Genomic DNA, 19,681 nt, shown 5'->3' on the forward strand with positions numbered 1-19,681 from the left:
TGCTATAGGCATCAATTTTTTTTATATAAAAAGAAGCTTGCTAGCGTGTCCCTAGTAAATTGGTGAGAAAATGTTGGGGTGACAGGATACTTAGTCCTTTCCAGCATTAAACTTGCTCTAAAATTTAGCTGTTAGAAAATTTCCAGAATTTATATTATTCTAACAAGGAGGATTTTATCAAATATTTATTACCATTTTTTTAAAAAAACTTGTATTGGTTTAAAGAAGATATTACAAATAATAACTTAAAAGTTCTCTCTTAGAACATTCACTAGCATATATATTATTATTTCATAGGGAAGATTCTCTTAAGTGGTACGAACCCAAATCAAATATAAATACATCTTTTAAATGAATCGTCATATTTTTATAATTTGTTATTGTATCATAAAATTAGTTAAACATTCTTATTTATTTTATTTCAAACTATTGCATTTATGCAAATACATAATAAGATTTTGTTTAAACATATTAGAGCATATTTAAAAATTGTATTATATTTGGAAAAAATAATAATAGTATTGAGTAAAAAACTTAAGTCCATTAGCTCTATACTTGAGCAGACATAAAATTGTTATGTGATCTATTAAAGATGACAGTATCTTATTTTAAGAAAGACACTTGCCTCTAAAAAACTTATATTTTTTAATATTTTAGGTACTTCTTATATCAATTTGTATACACGGGTTTTTTTTACTATTATTTTTAATTAATGTATTAATATATTAATGAAAGATTTCTTTAAATGGTACGTGAAATTAAACATTTATTCTGTAAAGATTCTCTTAAATATCAAATATTTAAGAGAATAGTGAATATTTGGGAGATCTCAAATATTATATCATTTTATGTGTTTTTAATATATAATATCTTAGTTTTATATAAGGTTCTCTTAATTATTAAGATTTTTTAAGTGTTTTTAATATAAGATTCTTTAGTTTAATGAAAAAATTTCTTACATGTTTTTAGTATAAGATTTTTTAGTTGTTATTTTGAATAAAAGCAAAAACTTTCATTAAAAAGAAGATGAATCATATAATAGTGTCTCCATCAATTCAGGAGGAGGAAACGAGAATTTTTTTTGACAATTTAGCGAGCATGGAATTTACCAAAACATCGGCCACCTTGTTCGCTTGCCTTTAAAGAGGAGAGTGTTCCTATCTAGAGTCCACAATCCCAGGGCACACCTTAATAACATGACCAATTTCAAGAAGATGGTCACATGAGCTACGCTGAATGGCTTGAACCAATAGAAGAGAGTCTGATTCGATTGATTACCCGGTTACAAGATATAGTGAGCAGCCATTACACCCCCTCAAAAATAGCATAACCTCAGCTTCAAGAACAGTGTTGACATTGGGAAAACAGGTTACCTTACCTGCCACAAAGTTACCTAGATGATCTCTAAGGACCATGCCTATAGAAAATCTATCATTCAATGCGGAAAGAATCATCAATATTAAGCTTCGAACAATCTATATATGGGGGCACCCATCTGTGTAATTAAGGAAGAAACATTTGACACACAGCTAGCTTGTATTTTTGCTGCTAGCCTTCGCATGTTTCCAATCTGATAGGAATTTCGTGCCAATCCATAGCAATAATATGACTCCACAATTATATTCTCTCAAACCCTCTTTTTTCTAAAAAATCATAGACCCCAAAGAACTTTAGCAATACGAACAACCTCATCACCATTTACAGTACTAATTTTTTGAGTAAGTAGGTCAGGACATCCTCAACAGTTTGCATATAGTCAATGCCACCTGCATACTGCCAAATTTTTTTTGCAAAGGACAACAAAAAATATGTGCAGAAGATTCTCAACATCCACCTCTCACGTAGGACATTGAATGAATAGAAAGGGAGATACCTCATTGCATTAGTCTGTCTCTAACAGAAACGTTATTCTTACACAATTGTCAAAGAAATACCTTGACCTTGTGAGGTAGTGTGAGCTTCTAGATCTTTCCGCCACCCTTTAGAACTGGGTAATATATATTGTGTTTACTTTTTTTCATGCCAAAGGTGATAACCAGTTTTTACAAGTGTAATGTCCATTGGTAGTTCTCAGCCAAACAATCATGTCAGTAGCTTCTGTTCTGAGGAATACGAGTAGAGAGAATAAGTTTTGCATTAGAAAACACATTCATGACTTTACCAATATCCCAACACTTCGTAATTGGAAGAATAAAACTTGACATATAGGGGTCCCCCGCATTGTAGTTGTATGTTGGTCTACTATAAAGTCAAGCTTGCCTTGTATCCATGGATTTGTGAATGCATCAATCTCCCTACCATCCCCCAAGACCCAACGGAAACCCTCAACCAGAGACTCCTTAGCTGTAATAACACTAGACCATATAAAACTCGAACCAGAACCACCCGTAGCTTTTAAGAAGTGAGAATTAGGATAATATTGAAATTTATAAACACGGGTGTAACACCCCAAATCCGGGGTCGGGGATCCGGGTTGTCACGAGTTCCATTTTCCTTAATAATACTCAATCTTAATAATTACTCAACTACTCTGTACTGTGACCCCACAATAAACACACACACCACACGTTATAGTCTCAGAGATGAACATCCAAAATAACCACAAGTCATTATATTCCACAATTATCTGCCAATACACCTTAAAAGGTTTTCTGAATAATTTATATTTCTTTGCCATTATTACAATTCATAAATATACATAAATCTGGTACATCAAAAGTTGATAGCCTAGCCTATTGGTAGTTCCTACCTCAGCTACAGCGACATCAACGCCTATAGGAAACTGCGGAATGTTTCCTATCCGCTCACGAATTGGGAGCTTGGTCCTGTTCATTTTGCCTATCTGATGTTGTGTGATGAAAGAGGAAAACAAGGGTGAACAGCAAGCCCCACCAAAATAATATGTATAATGATTAACAATATATGAGCCTTCTCATAGTACTCATGAAAGTCTTGGTCAAAAGAAATGAACCAAGTTTGATATTTTAATGCGATGAAGTCGCACAATATTTAGTATATATACATATATACTTTTCAAAATCTTGGAAGTCCTCTTCCATGCATAATATACACAAAGTTCCAGTTTATAACTGTATAAAAATATCGTTGCAAGGTGATCTAATATATCTAACCTTGTCTCAACGTTTTTCTGAAAATCTTTGTCATACATAAGATAATCATTTACTAGATATAAGTTTAAAAGATGAAGTTACAAGATACTCCAATATACTTATATCTTTTTCCAAATACTACTTGAACTACCACCGTTCAAGTTATAATTAACTTCAAAAGTTCATCACACCTGATGAGACTACAAGATAAGACTTGAATAGATTCAATCTTTGAAATATTTTGAAGAAAATGAAGTTATGATATACTTCATTAAGTCCCGATATATATATATACACCTATATATATCCATACGTTTCCTGAAAACCTCTGTCATGTAAAGTATGACAGAATTGCAATATCCAATAAATTTGGAAAGGAAAGAATTTTGGCATAAACCTGATATCTTGCTGATACAGGCAAAGATACCAATAAGTAACCTTTTCTACTAGTAGATGGACGAATTCCCCACTGGTCATCACCCTGGTCGCAATAGGACCTTATGCTGGACTGCCACTCAGCCACTTATGCATTGATGGACTCCCACTGAGCCACTTACACTATCATGGACGCCCACTGAGCCATGTTGCTTATGCCGACTCAATAGATGGACTTACTTCCCGAATGTTGGGTAAGTAATCAATTTATTTACCAAAACAGCAACCTCGTTGCGAATATAAAATACACCACTGAGCCGGATTCCCCAGGTTTTGAGCGAATATTTAAATCCCCTTTGAAAGGAAGATCTTAAATATAAAAATGAGTTTTGGGATCCGCTCTAACTTTTAAAAATCATTTTGAAGACTCGAAAACATTTTTAAGAATGTTTGGAGTAATACTGATTTATTAAATAAATCAGTCCCGATATGAAAGAAATATCTGAATATTATTATTTAAATAATATCCCATAAGAATAATTGAGGTAGAAGTTGGAAAACTTATACTTGAATGAATAGCAAATAATCAAGATATACTATACGAAAGTAATATCTTTATTTGAATAATCAAAAATAAGTTTGATTATCGACACCTTATTCTTTAATACAATAAAAAATATTATTAAGTAATAAGCGGAGTCATATACCTCGAATGAATACTATAAATAATATTCATAAAATAAAGGAGTCATACATCCTCAAATGAATATCCAAGTAATATTCAATAATAATATAAACTGAGTCATAAGCCCTCGAATGAATATTCAAATAATATTCAAATAAATAAATAAACTGAGTCATAAGCCCTCGAATGAATATTCAAATAATAAAATAAACTGAGTCATAATCCTCGAATGAATATTCAAATAATATTCAAATATAAAATAAACTGAGTCATAAGCCCTCGAATGAATACTCAAATTATATTCAATTAAGTAAAATAAAGGTATCGAATAAACCTTATTCGATCCATAGTTTTAAAAACTATATCCATATATATATAAATATATATATATATATAATATACTCTGGAATATCGACTCCCGGTTTAGAAATATGTTCACCTTTTATCCCCTATACTAAGGGTATACGCAACTACGTGCTTATTTCTAGCATAGGTATTATGCAACTATAAGCATTGAAATCAACAGATAGATAACCAGATTACGAAACAGACATGCATATATACCATATCAGCATGCTCCAATATATCGCAAAAATTTGCTAATAACAATCATGCACTATCACAAGATAATGCATATACATATATTTTGCATCACAACAACAGTATATCGGGTAGAAAACTTGCCTGAGCGACTGGGGGTTACGAATGGCTCGGGACGAGTCTGGTAACCTATAAGCAACAAGTAAGTTGGAATTAAACCAAAGTCACTTGTAAATCTATACTCTAACCAACTCAGACTCTAACGCTCGTTTTGCGCTTAAACGATTTACTTAAGTCGCTCGAGTACCCTCGGCTCCACCATTTTTAATAATTTACCCATTACGAGTTTTAAGGCGATTCTTTCGCGAGTGTCTTATCAACTGTCTAACACACTCTACATAAATGTTTCATGCTCCAATTAGTCATTTAAGGGCCTCAACCAAGGTTTCAAAGTAAGGCGAGGGGTAAAGGTTCGTTCGCGAAACACCGTTACTTAAAATGGTCGTTTCTCCTAAACCGTACATCGGATTCAAGCAAACCACATATCAAAACGAAGCTTGAAACATAACCTATCTAAGAATGGAAGTGGTTAGTTTATAGAAGTGGGTGTTCGGGTCCAAAAGTTAATCACAAAACAGTTTATAGAAAATCGGGCATTACGACGGCTATAACCTAACGATTTCCAAAGTTTAAACTACACAAAATCATCACCAATTCAACAACAATCCAACATCCATCAACATCAAACTAAACCCATTCATCTAAGCACTATTATCATCCAAACAAACCAAACTTAAAAACTAAGGGTTCAAGAGTTTATACCTTCCTTGGAGAGTGGGTAGTCACTAACAAGCGTCTAGGAACCTTGATCTATGCTTAATCAACCTTAAGCTTTCATGAAAATCAAGAAAATCAAAGTAAGTTACCATTCACTACTATTCATCATCATCTTTGATGAGTGGATTAGCTATGCAAACCATGGAATCTTGATCTTAAACTCATGGTATAACTAAGTTATGAAATATAGGATCCAAGGAAACAAACCTTGTAATTTTCCATGGCCTAGAACTTGAGTTTTGAAAATCTATTTCTTCATTTCTTGAAAAAGCCGAATGGAAGAAGAAAGAAATGGGGGAGAGCTTTTGCTTGCTTGTCTTGCCTTGATATTGTGCAAAGAATGCATGGTTGTGGTTAATTATTGGCTAAATATCTTGTTTTCACTTGCTTATGTCATTGCTTGCATCACTACTTTGCCACATGTCTCATTCTTGTGGTGTGATGATGTCACCTTGCTTCTAACCACATGTTTTAGCTTATATTAGAAGCTTCCTTCTCATGTTACTTGCATGTGCTTGCCCCTTGGACGTTTATTTGTTTTACGGTTCGCTTAACTCTCTTTCTCGTTGATCGTTTGAGGGATCATACCCGGGATCTTATTACTTGGGTTCCCTTACCTTTCTCAATACATTATATTCCTTTTTATAATCCTCTCTTATAATCCTTGAATTTAAATCCCTTTAATCATGTTACCTTATACTTAATTCTTTCGGTATCTGGTGGATTTTCGAGAAAAATCAAAGTGTTCGGAATTGGATTCTGATGATCTTTACATACACTTATTTACTTTATGGAATACTAATACGATCTTAGAATATCCATAACAGAAACCCTACATAGTGTGGCATGAAAAATTTTCTCATTCAGCAAAAACACTATTCATAAGGGTTTCAAAAATTTCCAAAAATTGGGGTTATTACAGTCTCCCCTCCTTAAAAGGATTCCGTCCCGGAATCAGGTAGAAAATGAATAGGGATACTCTCTTAGCATTGCACTTTCTAACTCTCGAGTAAATTTTCCCACATTGTGGTCCTACCACCAAACTCTGCCTAGTTTGATAATCCTTCTCCTAAGCACTTGTTCCTTTTCACTCTATAACCCTTCCTGGTTGCTCCATATAGGTTACGTCTGGTTGCATGTCTATGCACTCATATGCCCCTATTTGTCTGGCATCCGAATTACACTTCCTTAACATTGATATGTGGAACACGCTATGAACTTACTACATGTTCGGGGGTAGGGCTAGCTCATATGCTAACTTCCAAAAACGTCTTAATATATCCAAGGGTCCAACAATTTGTGGACTTAGCTTTCCTTTCTTTCCGAACCTCATCAATCCTTTCCAAGGGATACCTATAACATTTCTAGGTCCCCTATTTCATACTCTTTGTCCTTTCGAGTCAAATCAGCATACCTCTTATGTCCATCTTGGGTTACTACCAGCCGTCCTCTGATTAGATCTATTATATCCATGGCCATTTGGGCTACTGCGGGTCCGAGCATCTTGCGCTCTACAACTTCATCCTAACATAAGGGAGATCGACATTGTCTTCCCTCAAGGATCTCATAAGGCGACATCTCGATAATGACATATGATCTATTGTCGTAAGAAAACTTAATCCGTGTTAAGTGATCATTCCAAATTCTTTCAAGTCTATTGCACAGACTCTTATTATAGCTTTTAACATTAGAGCTTTTCCTTCTTAATACCTATTCTTTTCCAGCTCGTAATCACTACTACCTTCCGTTCCTAATATTATACTGGTTATACTTTTGCTTGTTAGCGCTCTATAACCTTTTAATAACCACGTCAACCTTAGTATCACGAATGTGCTTCCATTCTGAATACCACCATAACTTTACTACTCCTTTTTCAGATGTTTCTATTTCCCAAAGTTTGATCAATCATATAGAAGTAAAGGAATTTGTTGAGAGATCACTATGATCATGAACACTTGTTATATCGCATAGTTAGTACAGAAGGTGGCCAGCCTTTAGTACTTGACAAGCAATTAAACAATAGATGGTATCCTACTAGGCTTCTATCACACAGATAGATAGTCATTCGGCAATACCTCCCCTTTCTGGAAGGGTTTTTCTTCTCAGCTTACATGAAATGAAAAGAAGAGAAAAGAACGAATTGAAGAGAATTGTATATATGAAAAAAAATATACTGCCACAAAATATCTGGCTTGGAACCTACCTCTGAACTATAGAGGTTTGTCATAAGAGAACGAAACATATGAGTATTTATATCAACATCAAGTATTATAGCATCGTATTTCACATGCCTAAATATTTGCTATTCCGTCCATCATTCTATGGACCCATGCTCTTCGTCGAGCTTATACACAATCACCTTTGAAACTCCCTCGATTTCGAAAATCGAACCTCGGATCTCATTCTAGACATCATCGTTACTAGAGTTCTATGCTTGCACCACAACCTTCCTCGTATAATAATATGACTCTCTATTGATAAGAAAGAATAAATATACAATAGGTAGATACTCTACTTAATTAGTCTATCAATGATAACTTATACACTACCACGACCCGATTAGTGGTACTCAATCTCAACACCCATTCCAGTACAACTCTCACGGTTGTAATCAGCTCAATACTCGCAGAATCATTGCTGCCTTACTATGGTCCACCACTGACCTACTGTAGTCATTCATTTTTCATGAAGTCTTAATAGCTAACCATACGGAGTCCATACATGTCGTATCAAATCCTTCTAAGGAGGTAACATAATCACCATTTCTGATTCATGAAGAACACTCCTGATCCTGCTGACATACATACATGACATGAAGCAGATAAAATTGCAGAAGAGTTTCAATCAAAGCAACGATAGCAGGTTAATACCATTCTAAATCATATGCCTTAAATAGAAGACCTACTCAAAGGTTCGTCTAGTCCTTTTTGAAACATGGTCCTGGCTTATCTCAAGATAGGACCTTCTAAGATAGATAGCCCGTTCATGGCGATTACACGAATTAAACCTTTACCAACTACTATTACGGTTGGGTATTACACAGTCATCAGAAGGAATGTCAATCTTCCAAACCATAATACAACCTTCACAGCTTTAACCATCATCACTGTATTCTTTTGGCACAAGCGCCTATAATTATCCTCTTACCTTTAAAGTGTCGGCCACCTCTTTGGCCTTTCCTGATAGTACAATTTCCTTACAGTCAATGTCATTTTAACCATCTCCAAATAATTTTCTACCTCATTTCAATCACAGCTTATGTGAAGATATTTTCCTTAAAATCAGATGGGTAAAAAAAAAATATCACCATTTTTCCATAAGTTATTGCCTCAGTCTTTAGAGGCTAATCACTGTCAAGACTGACTCTCAATCATACTTAGAACATTTTTTATCCTAGGCCCTAATTGCCCTGAACAATTTCGACCATTACTGGTTCGATCCATACTTTCTCGTGGTGTAACACGTGCCCCACTTGGCATCATTATAATTACGTCATATTTCCTTTATCAATATTTCTATTCTTGAGAATTTTGAATATTACCTTTCTCCTTGTAAAACCTCTAAGGTTATCCTTGAATCGTTCCTCCTGTATTCCCTGAAATACAGGGCATATCAAGATACCATTTATTAATACCAGAATCATTGTCTATATACTTCTGAAAAATTTCTCCACTGATTCTTAAAGGTTGTTATTACCTTAATCCTTTCCAATTCATACTGTCAAACTCATACTATCCCTAATAAGGGTGAAATGCCAACTTGTATGCATTCCCCTAGGATTCATTTTAAGTTACCGATGTTCTATCCTTAATTTCACCTTTAAAAAGGTACATGCATCCTTCCATGGATAAATCAAGTCATATATCCCTGATAAGGGTGTCTTATTCAATCATTCCCACCTCGATAGTATATGCCTAATTTTACAATAACATCTGTATTCCAAATGAGGTCAATCAAAATGGCCTCCAAAAGATAACAACGGTTATCCGCTTAATCTGGTAATGATAACAAGGATGTTCTGGAAGATATTGGTCGTGTTCAACGTGAACTTCTTCTTAATAATTCCTTATTTACTTTTGTTGTTTATCTCAACAGTCACCTCAATGTTGTGATATCTTTCATATCTGGCGTCTCCCTTTCTGGGTATCATGCCACCGGTCTTACACTTCACCTTCTTGAAGGTCACTTCCTTCATCCAATTTTCTTAATTTCTTACTTTCTTGTCTCCTCAGTCTATCCGCGTCTCATTATTTATCCTTCGAATTATCTCAAGGTTTCCTCGAATCTTCCCAACTTACAGGGGATAAAATATATGTATCTCTTATGCCCTCAACCATCAATTTTAACTCATGGTGAATCACCCTCATCCTGACGATTACATACTCTTCTATTTCTATTTCTACGAGTCTTTAGGGTTTCCTCATACCCAACTCCCTTATCATTCCTCAAACTCTATTGTCGTTATATTCCTTTCTCTTATCATTATTTCATGAACCAACACAACATAAGCATTGATTTCAAACATCCCGTCATTCTGGATTCGTGTCTTCAGAACGAATCTTGACAACTTTTACATCTTAGATTCATAATTCATCATACTCGTCTGCCTTTGTTCTGGCTCTAAAGCTTTTACACTATCTCCTTATCTTTGGGAATTCCTTTCCCGAAAACAATTGACTGAACTTAAATCAGTTTATTATAATCTCTTGCTCCATGCCTTCCTTGGCCTTTCACCAGCGGGTGGTCTCTCTCTTAGGAGGGTAAGTGATAAAAACAGTCTTTTGGGGTTCGTCAATCATTTAGAATCTCAAATGATTCCTCTATTTCCTTTAGCCAGGCCCTTGCCTCGGCTGGGCCAGCTTGTTCCTTGGAACTCTGAGAGCTTAGCGACTTAAAGGTCCTGAAAGAATTTCTCACCGCATTGTTTCCTCAGGGTGGTGGTTGGGGATAATAGTCTAAGTTTTATCTAGACAGGTCCATAAATTGCCGTATAGGAGTACCGTCTCGGGTCTCCTTTCCTTACTCGACTTTCTGTTTCCTTAGTATGAAATGTTTCATCCTTCTCCCATACTTGGGGTTATCTTATACGTTAAAATCCTCATTTTCCACTTCATTATGTTATGGGTTCCTTCTATCTTGATGGCGTCCTCCCTGACTATCACATTCAGGGTTTGCCCTTAATCTTATTCCTTGAACTATGACTTTCATCTAAGATCTCATCTTTAAGCTCTTGAACATTTGGAACCCAAATTCTATAGGAATACCTCATTATTCCCTTATCATCTTTCTCGGTATTAATCTCATATCTATTTGTTGGCTCTCTGCCTTCATTCATCACTTTTTCTGGCACAATATGTTCTTTTCCGATAATTCGGTCTGTATTGCAATCTCAAACAGCTTTTCGGTACCGGCTCCGGTTACCTTCACTTCTATTTCCATTTTCTCAAAATCTCTTATAACTCTCCCAAGGACATTATCATCTTGAGTCTCTCCTTTCTACTAAGGGCATCAGCCACCACATCGGCTTTCCCCGAATGATAAAGAATCTCTCAATCATAATTTTTGATTAGCTCTAACCGCCTCCTCTGGCGTATGTTGAGCTCTCTCTACGGGAAAATGTACTAGAGCACTTATGGCTTAGGTAAATCTCGCACTTCTCTCCATACAAGTAGGGCCTCCAATATTTAGGGCAAAACTATTGCCACGAGCCCAAGCTCATGGGTGGGGATATCGAATTTCATATTACCTTAATTGTCTTGACGTGTACGCGATTACCTTATCGTGCTGCATAAGCACGCCCTTGTGCGAAGCGTCACTACACTTCACAAAATCTCCTTTTCCATCCGGCAACGCCAGCATAGGGGCCGTCACCAACCTTTACTTCAGTTCTTGAAAGCTGTTCTCGCATTTCTCTGTCCATTTGAACTTCTCAGTCTTACGAGTAAGCCACGTTAAAGGGGGCTACTATCTTTACAAACTTGAACGAACCTCCGGTAGTGATCGACCAATCCTACCTCTGGTAGTCGACCTAACCATGGTCATCAATTCATCAGTGGTCCTTTATTCATTCTTGTCAGGATCCTCCATGGGATCCTCCTCAGCAACTATCCCTTCTAGGACAACATCCTCAACTGCTATATCCTCAATATCAACATTATCCGGTCCTGCATTAGGACGCTCCATCGGATCCACAATCTAATCTACAATAAGTAATAAAACATCATCGCGTTGTTGCTCCGCAACCTCAGGGTTCAGAGTCCCGCTACCATATACGATAACGAACTACGCTTCTATCACGATATTTATAAGGGTTCCCATAAGGGTTTTAACTGTCGGTGCTACGTTAGGTAGCCCGACTATGAACTTGGCAAGAGTTCTTATTATCTTAACGAACTTATTATCTTAACGTCACATCATCTCTGAGGTTTATAACGCTTAGCTCTGATACCATTTCTGTAACACCCCCAAATCCGGGGTCGGGGATCCGGGTTGTCACGAGTTCCATTTCCCTTAATAATACCCAATCTTAATAATTACTCAACTACTCTGTACTGTGACCCCACAATAAACACACACATCACACGTTATAGTCTCAGAGATGAACATCCAAAAATAACCACAAGTCATTATATTCCACAATTATCTGCCAATACACCTTAAAAGGTTTTCTGAATAAATTTACATTTCTTTGCCATTATTACAATTCATAAATATACATAAATCTGGTACATCAAAAGTTGAAAGCCTAGCCTATTGGTAGTTCCTACCTCAGCTAAAGCGACATCAACGCCTATAGGAAACTGCGGAATGTTTCCTATCCGCTCGCGAATTGGGAGCTTGGTCCTGTTCATCTTGCCTATCTGATGTTGTGTGATGAAAGAGGAAAGCAAGGGTGAACAGCAAGCCCACCAAAATAATATGTATAATGATTAACAATATATGAGCCTTCTCATAGTACTCATGAAAGTCTTGGTCAAAAGAAATGAACCAAGTTTGATATTTTAATGCGATGAAGTCGCAAAATATTTAGTATATATACATATATACTTTTCAAAATCTTGGAAGTCCTCTTCCATGCATAATATACACAAAGTTCCAGTTTATAACTGTATAAAAATATCGTTGCAAGGTGATCTAATATATCTAACCTTGTCTCAACGTTTTTCTGAAAATCTTTGTCATACATAAGATAATCATTTACTAGATATAAGTTTAAAAGATGAAGTTACAAGATACTCCAATATACTTATATCTTTTTCCAAATACTACTTGAACTACCACCGTTCAAGTTATAATTAACTTCAAAAGTTCATCACACTGATGAGACTACAAGATAAGACTTGAATAGATTCAATCTTTGAAATATTTTGAAGAAAATGAAGTTATGATATACTTCATTAAGTCCCGATATATATATATACACCTATATATATACATACGTTTCCTGAAAACCTCTGTCATGTAAAGTATGAACAGAATTGCAATATCCAATAAATTTGGAAAGGAAAGAATTTTGGCATAAACCTGATATCTTGCTGATCAGGCAAAGATACCAATAAGTAACCTTTTCTACTAGTAGATGGAAGAATTCCCCACTGGTCATCACCCTGGTCGCAATAGGACCTTATGCTGGACTGCCACTCAGCCACTTATGCATTTGATGGACTCCCACTGAGCCACTTACACTATCATGGACGCCCACTGAGCCCATGTTGCTTATGCCGACTCAATAGATGGACTTACTTCCCGAACGTTGGGTAAGTAATCAATTTATTTACCAAAACAGCAACCTCGTTGCGAATATAAAATACACCACTGAGCCGGATTCCCCAGGTTTTGAGCGAATATTTAAATCCCCTTTGAAAGGAAGATCTTAAATATAAAAATGAGTTTTGGGATCCGCTCTAACTTTTAAAAATCATTTTGAAGACTCGAAAACATTTTTAAGAATGTTTGGAGTAATACTGATTTATTAAAATAAATCAGTCCCGATATGAAAGAAATATCTGAATATTATTATTTAAATAATATTCCCATAAGAATAATTGAGGTAGAAGTTGGAAAACTTATACTTGAATGAATAGCAAATAATCAAAGATATACTTATACGAAAGTAATATCTTTATTTGAATAATCAAAAATAAGTTTGATTATCGACACCTTATTCTTTAATACAATAAAAAATATTATTAAGTAATAAGCGGAGTCATAATACCTCGAATGAATACTATAAATAATATTCATAAAATAAAGGAGTCATACATCCTCAAATGAATATCCAAGTAATATTCAATAATAATATAAACTGAGTCATAAGCCCTCGAATGAATATTCAAATAATATTCAAATAATAAAATAAACTGAGTCATAAGCCCTCGAATGAATATTCAAATAATAAAATAAACTGAGTCATAATCCCTCGAATGAATATTCAAATAATATTCAAATAATAAAATAAACTGAGTCATAAGCCCTCGAATGAATACTCAAATTAATATTCAATTAAGTAAAATAAAGGTATCGAATAAACCTTATTCGATCCATAGTTTTAAAAACTATATCCATATATATATAAATATATATATATAATATACTCGGGAATATCGACTCCCGGTTTAGAAATATGTTCACCTTTTATCCCCTATACTAAGGGTATACGCAACTACTTGCTTATTTCTAGCATAGGTATTATGCAACTATAAGCATTGAAATCAACAGATAGATAACCAGATTACGAAACAGACATGCATATATACCATATCAGCATGCTCCAATATATCGCAAAATTTGCTAATAACAATCATGCACTATCACAAGATAATGCATATATATATATTTACATCACAACAACAGTATATCGGGTAGAAAACTTGCCTGAGCGACTGGGGGTTACGAATGGCTCGGGACGAGTCTGGTAACCTATAAGCAACAAGTAAGTTGGAATTAAACCAAAGTCACTTGTAAATCTATACTCTAACCAACTCAGACTCTAACGCTCGTTTTGCGCTTAACGATTTACTTAAGTCGCTCGAGTACCCTCGGCTCCACCATTTTTAATAATTTACCCATTACGAGTTTTAAGGCGATTCTTTCGCGAGTGTCTTATCAACTGTCTAACACACTCTACATAAATTTTTCATGCTCCAATTAGTCATTTAAGGGCCTCAACCAAGGTTTCAAAGTAAGGCGAGGGGTAAAGGTTCGTTCGCGAAACACCGTTACTTAAAACGGTCGTTTCTCCTAAACCGTACATCGGATTCAAGCAAACCACATATCAAAACGAAGCTTGAAACATAACCTATCTAAGCATGGAAGTGGTTAGTTTATAGAAGTGGGTGTTCGGGTCCAAAAGTTAATCACAAAACAGTTTATAGAAAATCGGGCATTACGACGGCTATAACCTAACGATTTCCAAAGTTTAAACTACACCAAATCATCACCAATTCAACAACAATCCAACATCCATCAACATCAAACTAAACCCATTCATCTAAGCACTATTATCATCCAAACAAACCAAACTTAAAACTAAGGGTTCAAGAGTTTATACCTTCCTTGGAGAGTGGGTAGTCACTAACAAGCCTCTAGGAACCTTGATCTATGCTTAATCAACCTTAAGCTTTCATTAAAATCAAGAAAATAAAAGTAAGTTACTATTCACTACTATTCATCATCATCTTTGATGAGTGGATTAGCTATGCAAACCATGGAATCTTGATCTTAAACTCATGGTATAACTAAGTTATGAAATATAGGATCCAAGGAAACAAACCTTGTAATTTTCCATGGCCTAGAACTTGAGTTTTGAAAATCTATTTCTTTATTTCTTGAAAAAGCCGAATGGAAGAAGAATGAAATGGGGGAGAGCTTTTGCTTGCTTGTCTTGCCTTGATATTTGTGCAAAGAATGCATGGTTGTGGTTAATTATTGGCTAAATATCTTGTTTTCACTTGTTTATGTCATTGCTTGCATCACTACTTTGCCACATGTCTCATTCTTGTGGTGTGATGATGTCACCTTGCTTCTAACCACATGTTTTAGCTTATATTAGAAGCTTCCTTCTCATGTTACTTGCATGTGCTTGCCCCTTGGACGTTTATTTGTTTTACGGTTCGCTTAACTCTCTTTCTCGTTGATCGTTTGAGGGATCATACCCGGGATCTTATTACTTGGGTTCCCTTAACCTTTCTCAATACATTATATTCCTTTTTATAATCCTCTCTTATAATCCTTGAATTTAAATCCCTTTAATCATGTTACCTTATACTTAAATCTTTCGGTATCTGGTGGATTTTCGAGAAAAATCAAAGTGTTCGGAATTGGATTCTGACGATCTTTACATACACTTATTTACTTTATGGAATACTAATACGATCTTAGAATATCCATAACAGAACCCCTACATAGTGTGGCATGAAAAATTTTCTCATTCAGCAAAAACACTATTCATAAGGGTTTCAAAAATTTCCAAAAATTGGGGTTATTACAACGGGCAACAAGAGATTGATGGTTATTAATGAAGTTCCACCAAAGCTTACCCAGTAAAGCAATATTAAAACCATATATACTCTGAAAACCCAACCCACCTCTGATTTTTGACATACTCATATCATTCCAAGAAAGCCTGTAATAACCCAAATTTTTGACATCGGTAAAAGACCTTTATGAATGATAATATAATAACTTGAATTTTTTAGACCTTGTAAAATGTTTAATGAATAGTAACCCTGACGGACGGGAAAAACTTTTGAGCCCACACTATGTAGTGCATGAGAAAATGACTTTCGGAGTTGATATTACGATTATACGTACTAAATGAATGTATGTAAACGCTATTAGTTTTCGAAGAAAACGAACTTTGAAAAATGACCATATTTACGACTCATCGAGGATTACGGGAATCACAATATAATTACGAGATTAAAACCCTACGGATTTATATTCAAGTAAGATAATTCAAAACATAAGGAATAAATACGAAAGGAATTACGTCGCGAACCACTTATGAGTAAGTATTACGAAACGTTTAAGCAACCGAGCGAACGCGTAAATGATTAAATAAACGTAACGCACTAACTAAACCATGGTAAGAAAGTAACCATTGTTACTTTATCAAATAGTAAGCTAACAATAGGATGATCAAGAAAGCTATCCAAATAATGTGCTAAGGAAGCTAACACAAGTAGTTTCTCGGAAGCTACCTAAGATTTGTCCCCAAGATTTGCAACAAGAATAAACCTAGAATGCTATGCTAGGAAGATTATCAAATCAAGTGGAAGATCTCCCACCCCATTTCCTAGAAGCAACCTAGTAAAGTAACCAAGCTAAGTAACTCAGGGAAGCAAGTATAAATAACCCCCCCCCCCATCACATTGTTCCATTCGGCCTTCAAGAAGAAAAGAGGAGAATTCAATTTCAAAACTCAAAATCTATCCATGGTAAAATCATCCCATTAATTCTCAATCCTCCTAGCAATTAAACTAAGGTAAGAAAATTCTTTCATATCTTTTTATCAAGGTTTGATGGGTGAAATAAAATCAAGAAACTCACTAGTGAATAGTATGAATAGTAACCTCTCTTTGGTTTCTTGATTTCAATGGTGGTTTTAGGTCCCAAAAATCATATCAAGCACTTCCAAGCCTCCACCATCCTCAAGAACACATCTCAAGCTTTTAATAAAGGTAAAAATATTTGGCCCAACTTTATTTAAGATTCATTTTTAAGATCCATTTAGTATGTGGTAGAAAACTTAGTTTAAGAAGTGGTATTGTTGAGATCTTGAAGTTTAAGTTAAGTAGATTTAAGGTTGATTGTTGTTGCCTCAAGAATAAGTATATTTAAGGTTGATTGTTGTTGCCTCAAGAACATGATGTTCTTGAGAGGAGTTTGTGTGTTAATGATGAAATGATGATTGTTGGTGGTTGTGTTAAGAGTTAGGGCGTAAACGAAACCCCGATCGTAAACTTAACTCCGTTAAAACCAATATATCATAATTTTAAGTTTCTGCAGAAAGTCCCGAAGTTGTAAACTGTAGTTTCTTGAAAAATAACCCTTGATTATGATATAGAATTTTATAAGGATCGTTTAGGTGCTTGAATCGCTTGATTCCGATTTACGGATAAAAAATTATGGCCGTTTTAGTAAAAGTGATTTACGCAACAAAAACTGCTACAAATCAAGAACTTTGAAAATATAAAGGATCGACTTAAAAGTATTCATAAATCATGAAATGTTTACAGAGAGTAACATATTGAGTTTCCTAACTGCCATAAAATTTCAAGTGAAAATAATGATTTCTCAATTTTATAAAAATATCGGAGCCGAGACCGCGCGAGTAGAAACCGTAAGAATCCATAAGCGGAGCTGACGACGATAAAGAGAATGAACCTAAGATACTTAGAAAAATGAAGCGACAATGATGTGAATAAGGACTTAAAGGAATAATAAGGGAAGTATAAGTTGAGAGGGTGCATAATAAATAGCACATGAGTGCGAGTCGTCGTAAATTAGAACGGGACCTAACGAAATGAATTGTGTTTATGGTCATAGATTTCCGAGCGGAACCTAGAGCATCCTCCACTTCGAGATACCCAGGAAAGTTTTCAAACCCTACCTTTTAAGAACTGTTGTGTTGTGAATATTTTACAAAACCGTGATATATGCATGAAATTGCTTTAAACTGTTTTATGAAGTTTGAGATGTATTGCATTACTCAATTGTTGATAATTTCTAGTATATGTTCATACCGAGTTTGAAATGTTATATTTAGACCGAGATTCGGTCGGTGTAAGCTTATAAAAATCCGGAGGTATCCCGGAGGAATTTATAATTGAGGACGTAATGCTAGCGAGTAGCGTGGTATGTATATATTTTAGACCGAGAATCGGTCAGTAAAAATTGATGAAAACCCGGAAGTATTCCGGAGGTGCTTATTTAAGAATATTAACGCTGTAGTAGAGCGTGATATATAAGTCGTAAGACCGAGAGTCGGTCAGTTTTGTTTTATAAAAGATAAAACCCGGGAATCATCCCGGTGATATTATAGGACGGTTATAAGTCCATAGTAGTACGTTTTAAGGGACTCGTCGTCCACTTACGAAACATTAAAATACCTCGAACTTTTATTAAAACGATTTCCCAACGATCATATTACCTCAACTATATTTTATGGTTTGAATAATAAATACTATATACTTATTCCTTTATTATGGGAGTAGTATACTCCAACGATTATTTATTTCAAACCCGATTAACCGTTATAGATTATTAATTATGTAGACACAAACTAGTTGATGATTATTATTTTAAATATTCTTTTAAAGAGTAAACTCATTCAAAGTTTAATTATTTATCGATTATCATTTAATTATTTATTAAAGGGTTTATTATTGATTTAAAAATCATAGATCCTGATTTAAAACATACTTTCTGATTTCGGAAAATCATTCAAGTAATTTCAGGTCGTCGGAGAATATTATCCCGACTTATTTAATATTTTGAATATAGTTTCAAGGAGAAACTTTTCCCCCTTATTAATTATCTATTGACAATGGTCAACTCACATCCTTAGTACTTTCTCCGAAATTCTCGGAAGTACGTATATACATATATATACACCTATATCTTAGAGAGATAAGTTGTTTCTATCAACAAGCAAAACGCTTGGGAAACTTCGATGTGGTTCGAGTTCTTGAGATTGATAGAATTCTTTTAAAGGACAAGGGAGGGGTAGACTCTGGTACTATGTGTGCTAGATGGACTACCAAAGGTACCGCAGGCGAAGGTACTCAGTGTACTCAGGAACTTGTGAAGTATGTGTATACCCGAAAATGGGACACGTAGCCCGAATGTGACAAGGGTGATAACTGGGATAAGAAGGTGTCGTCCTTCTACTAGTAGAAAAGGTTACTTTTATCGTAGTACGAATGATCATCGTATACGGTGGCTCCAAGGAATGTCCAATTCTTCCAATTGGAATTGTGATGCAATACCGTAACCCAAGCCTAGGTGCTGGGTTTACTATTAAGGTATTCACAGGATAATAAAATCCACCAAAGGATTATTTTCATAAAAGGTGTGTATCACCAAGAGAAACTATTTTTGGAATAAAACGTAACTATCAAATATGATGTTT

Source organism: Apium graveolens, chromosome 2 (assembly GCF_009905375.1).
Source record: "Apium graveolens cultivar Ventura chromosome 2, ASM990537v1, whole genome shotgun sequence".
NCBI lineage: Eukaryota > Viridiplantae > Streptophyta > Magnoliopsida > Apiales > Apiaceae > Apium > Apium graveolens.